The sequence below is a fragment of the Rhamphochromis longiceps genome, linkage group LG11 (assembly GCF_057381845.1).
Source record: "Rhamphochromis longiceps isolate RC_006_pf linkage group LG11, R_longiceps_female_GT1.1, whole genome shotgun sequence".
Classification (NCBI taxonomy): Eukaryota; Metazoa; Chordata; class Actinopteri; order Cichliformes; family Cichlidae; genus Rhamphochromis; species Rhamphochromis longiceps.
This window is the reverse complement of record NC_140567.1, coordinates 439,001-445,000: the sequence shown is the minus strand read 5'-3', so window position 1 is coordinate 445,000 and position 6,000 is coordinate 439,001. Positions and strand designations below refer to the sequence as shown.

The window sequence follows — 6,000 nt, the reverse complement described above, 5'->3', positions numbered from 1 at the left end:
TGCAGCACAGTTTGTGATTCCTCCTGCACCTCACGAGTACACCTGCTGTGCTCTCTGCACTAAACCACAGCCTGGTACTGAGGGCAGTAAGATAACTGTGTGTGTGTGTGTGTGTGTGATATACTCCTGTAGCTCTAACAGCTACGCGGGCAGGTTAGCTGAAGTCTACAACACATTGAAATGAACTGCAGTGGTGAACCATGTCTGCTGTCACTGAACAGTCACTTGTTGCTCTGCAGTAGCTGCTGCAGGGAGGTTGTACTCAGACGTGTCTGTGGTGTATGTGACCGTCCACAGTCCTGATGGGCAAACACACGGCTGATCTTATATTTGGTACACACATCCATTCATTCATTTTCATCAGACGAGCTGATAAATATATGGATTTGATTATTATTATTTATTCTAGCAGTGACGACACATTATCAACTGTATCAATGTTTCTTTGGAATATACAAAGTTTACTTCTACAAATATGTAAAAGCACCGTGTCTGTCTGTGTGTAAGCAGGCTACAGGTGTTAGCACCCCTCTTACATCTTTATGCTGAAGAATGTGGAAGATTTCATTTAGTGTGGTAATAATCCCTTCCAGCTGATAAAAGCAGGAGTTGAGCTAACACAATGCTAACCCACACCTACAGCCAAATGGTGGTAGCTTATATTGGTGTTGAGTGATGTGCTGCACATGCACGGTGCTCACGTGTTGATGGGGGCTCAGTGCTGTAGATAATGTTTAGCATAAGGGGAATGTGAAATATTAGCATGTGATTTGTAGCCGATCCATCTCATCAATAACCCGACTGTCAGCAGTGTTGGGAAGGTTACTTTTAAAATGTATTCCATTACAGATTACAGAATACATGCCCCAAAATGTATTTTGTAACGTTACTCAATGAGAGTAACGTATTTTGAATACTTTGGATTACTTAATATATTATCATGCTGTTTACAACTACGTGAATGTGATTTATTACTGTTACTGAAGGTCCGCGGCTCCGAACCGTAGTAAAGGGACCTCTGGCTAATACGTCGGGCTCGTAGCTGAAAACTAGCTTTACTTTGTTGTCTGGGTCACTTTGCTAGCGAGAGACAGAGAGAGGCGTTGAAAGGCTGCTGCAACAGAACTTATTGTTTCAGAGGAAAACACGAACACGGTGTACAGTCGAGTCTTAACAGCTTACTTACAGCTGGGCTCGTCAGGCACTCTTCTTGGCTGCAGTGGTTATTATTATATTTACATGCTTCCAGCTCCCGTTTCTGCTCCGTGACAGCTCGTACTTTTCCTTTTTCTCCCTCCCGCACTCACAGACACATCACGGGTACGGCAGTCCATTCTCCCTGCAGCACGGACTACACCGCCCATCAGGCTACATGCTTTAGGGCGATGCCTGTAGCATTCTGCCTGTTAGCTTAGCACAACAACAACAACAACAACAACAAAAAGGCCTCTCTCACCCAGGAAACACAGAGAGAGAGAGAGAGAGAGCGTCACCCTGTAACCATGGCAACCGTAACGCTGCCGCCTGGAACAACAGAACATACAGTGGGGCAAAAAAGTATTTAGTCAGCCACCGATTGTGCAAGTTCCCCCACTTAAAATGATGACAGAGGTCAGTAATTTGCACCAGAGGTACACTTCAACTGTGAGAGACAGAATGTGAAAATAAATCCATGAATCCACATGGTAGGATTTGTAAAGAATTTATTCGTAAATCAGGGTGGAAAATAAGTATTTGGTCAATAACAAAAATACAACTCAATACTTTGTAACATAACCTTTGTTGGCAATAACAGAGGTCAAACGTTTACTATAGGTCTTTACCAGGTTTGCACACACAGTAGCTGGTATTTTGGCCCATTCCTCCATGCAGATCTTCTCGAGAGCAGTGATGTTTTGGGGCTGTCGCCGAGCAACACGGACTTCCAACTCCCGCCACAGATTTTCTATGGGGTTGAGGTCTGGAGACTGGCTAGGCCACTCCAGGACTTTCAAATGCTTCTTACGGAGCCACTCCTTTGTTGCCCGGGCGGTGTGTTTTGGATCATTGTCATGTTGGAAGACCCAGCCTCGTTTCATCTTCAAAGTTCTCACTGATGGAAGGAGGTTTTGGCTCAAAATCTCACGATACATGGCCCCATTCATTCTGTCCTTAACACGGATCAGTCGTCCTGTCCCCTTGGCAGAAAAACAGCCCCATAGCATGATGTTTCCACCCCCATGCTTCACAGTAGGTATGGTGTTCTTGGGATGCAACTCAGTATTCTTCTTCCTCCAAACACGACGAGTTGAGTTTATACCAAAAAGTTCTACTTTGGTTTCATCTGACCACATGACATTCTCCCAATCCTCTGCTGTATCATCCATGTGCTCTCTGGCAAACTTCAGACGGGCCTGGACATGCACTGGCTTCAGCAGCGGAACACGTCTGGCACTGCGGGATTTGATTCCCTGCCGTTGTAGTGTGTTACTGATGGTGACCTTTGTTACTTTGGTCCCAGCTCTCTGCAGGTCATTCACCAGGTCCCCCCGTGTGGTTCTGGGATCTTTGCTCACCGTTCTCATGATCATTTTGACCCCACGGGATGAGATCTTGCGTGGAGCCCCAGATCGAGGGAGATTATCAGTGGTCTTGTATGTCTTCCATTTTCTGATGATTGCTCCCACAGTTGATTTTTTCACACCAAGCTGCTTGCCTATTGTAGATTCACTCTTCCCAGTCTGGTGCAGGTCTACAATACTTTTCCTGGTGTCCTTCGAAAGCTCTTTGGTCTTGGCCATGGCGGAGTTTGGAGTCTGACTGTTTGAGGCTGTGGACAGGTGTCTTTATACAGATGATGAGTTCAAACAGGTGCCATTCATACAGGTAACGAGTGGGGGACAGAAAAGCTTCTTACAGAAGACGTTACAGGTCTGTGAGAGCCAGAGATTTTCCTTGTTTGAGGTGACCAAATACTTATTTTCCACCCTGATTTACCAATAAATTCTTTACAAATCCTACCATGTGGATTCATGGATTTTTTTTTCACATTCTGTCTCTCACAGTTGAAGTGTACCTCTGGTGCAAATTACTGACCTCTGTCATCATTTTAGGTGGGGGAACTTGCACAATCGGTGGCTGACTAAATACTTTTTTGCCCCACTGTACCTATCAAACAAAACCCAAACAGTCCTGACCCGCGACAAAACGAAACAGGAAAGTACCGCCGTGTAATCCATTTATTTCAACAAAGTAACTGTATTCTGAATACCACCTTTTTAAACGGTAACTGTAACAGAATACAGTTACTCATATTTTGTATTTTAAATGCGTAACGGCGGTGCATGTACTCCGTTACTCCCCAACACTGTCAGACGTTAGCTGTGCGGCTGGACCCTCGCTGTGTGGCGTCTGCAGAGATCAGCTGACAGTCTTTAACATTAGAAACCTAATAGAGTCGGTAACGCTGACAACAATGAAGCCAGTGGTGTTCATTGAGCTCCTCAGTGCGTCTGTTTGGAGTGAAGTGGCGGCTGGAAGCCATTGTCCACAGCTCCGCTGGATGTTTGTGTGCATGTGCTTGTGATTTTCCACGGTGTGTTAGTGCAGCTCGTGGATGTGCTCACTGCTTTGCTGTCCTGACATTCTTCTCATCTCCAGCTCCTTTATGAGGCTTTTTATTGTGTGAATGTATATTTTTATTGATGCTTATTGACACATAACGTGAATATGTCGAATGGAAAGACAGACTTGGATATTTATTTGTGAGTCTGAATGATCCACCCTCAGTTGAGTGGACGCTTCCCACAGTGATCCACTCTGAGTGTGACACAGAGTCCTGTGAGCTGAAGCGTCTGCGTTATGTTAGGACAACAGAGTTGGGTGGAGGTGGGTCTGTGGGCTGCCATGGCTAACACCGTCCATTAATGCAGTGCATGTAACCTCATTACAAGCTGATACACTGAAGCGGACACGTGCTGTTAGCAGCACCCGAGTACCTCGCTGGTCTCCTCAGTGAAGCCAGACCTGGACCCAGGCTCCACGTGGACTCTGATCAGGCTCCTCTAACCGAGTGCTCACAGGGCCTCTGATCAGCTGGTGATGTTGGGTGAAGCCCTGCTAGGACTTTGGCCACAGTCTGCTATTAATGTGCTCGATCAATCATTTGAATCCCCTCTGTGAAGCCCACTCTCTGGACTTTGTACTCAAAGTGTGACTTTGCAAATGAAGATTAATAACGTTTGTGTTCAGCCACCTTAAAGCCAACCACAGAGTGAAGGGAGCTGCCGAAGACGTCAGGAGACGCGGCTGAGTGTGTTTAGATTCTGTTCTACTGTCACACCAGCTGCAAGCCGAGAGATTAAAACCATTGAAACATTTCAAACATGTCCTGTAGTCATTTGTTGTGTCACATAGCTCTGCTGGCTGACGGCTTCACGACTGTGTTTATTAGGGGTGCAACGATACACAAAATTCACAGTTCGGTTCGATTCGATACTTTGGTGTCACGGTTCGATATTTTTTCGATACAAAAAAAATGTTCATGCCTTTTTAATTTGTCATTTATTAAAATTATAAATATATATTTTAACTCAAAAGTACAGTTTTTAAATTTAACCCTAACCCTTGTGCGTGTTTTTTATTTTGACAGCGAATGCGCACCTGCGGACCACTTATGTGCAGCCCTGGTTATTTAGCTCGTCATATTGCAGCCACAGAAATTCTTTTGTCCATGAAACCATAAAGCTGCACTTTCTTCTTGCCTTATAGTCTGATTTGTCATAACTTCTCCTGCTGCTTTTACACACGCACTCACATAAGCTCAGCGATTCTCTGCGCGATCAACCTCTCACATGTTTAAGCTGCGGGAGATTTCACTTGTCATGTTTGCATAGTAAGCTAACGATTAATAAGACGATGTCAGAGGAATTGGTGCACAAATTATCATCACTCACAGATCAGTGCTGTCGCTCTCTATACACAGTTCGCGCGATTGCAAAGTGAAAGCAAAAAACAAGCGCAAATTCAAACGCGATTTCAATATGTCACATATTGACAGTGGCTCACCGATGCCAATGACATAATTACCCAGCTACATTTCTGAAAGAATGCAAAAGCATTGACATATATTTTTCCTACAATAGCCCGACGGGCAGGGCAGAGATAGATTTTGGTAGCCCGACTGAAAAAATCGCTAGCTCCGGGACGTCGGGCTAGCGATATTGCAAGCCCTGTATCTGATTGAGGAATCACTCATCTTTGGAAAAGAGAGTTTATTACAGAGAAATGGCTCTTTCCAAAATAAAAGCTATACTATCCGCTTCTTCTGGGCTATATTCTCAGCAGCATAAGGAGAATCATGTGCTAACAGCTGTCTAAATGACTCGGCTAAAGTTAGTAGCATGCTTGTTGTTTTTGTCTTTGCACTAGGATGATGTCGGCGTAAATGTGCAGTCATATTCGTTGTGTTCCCACTAGTGCTTTCAGGTTAATCTCGTTGAAATGACCTTAACGCCACAACACGGCAAATCTCCGTTAACGAGCTACCGCCGATCGCTCCGTGCATGGGGCTAGACGGCCAACACGTTAACGAGCTAACTGCGCTAACACACTAGTTCACACCAATGTAATTGAGCATTGCATGGCACATCCAACATACTGTTTTACTTTAGTCCATGACTCGCTTACCTTCAGGGTCATACGTCACATGAAAACCAAAATAATTCCAAACACCAGATCTGAATGAGGGTGGGGGAGGTCCATGTTGCAAGGAGAGCTTAACTTCTGTCTCGCTAGCTTGCCCTGCGCTCTTCCTTCTGACTATGCTGTCTGTGTTGAGTGCTCAGTGGATCTGCGCTCGACAGTGCAGCCTAGGCGGAGTAGTCGAACGCAGATTCACTGAGCGCTCAACACAGACAGCATCGTCAGAAGGAAAGTTGATAAAATAAATTACAAATGTTGTATTGTTCGATACATATGCGTACCGAACCGAAAGCACTGTATCGAACGGTTCAATATCGA

The 6,000-nt window shown here is 45.0% G+C and overlaps 1 protein-coding gene across 7 annotated transcripts in view; it reads left to right on the top strand.

Annotated features, from left to right (window-relative positions):
• ascc3 (activating signal cointegrator 1 complex subunit 3) overlaps positions 1-6,000 on the top strand; it is a 160,933-nt gene that overhangs the window by 151,446 nt on the left and 3,487 nt on the right. The window lies entirely within an intron of this gene.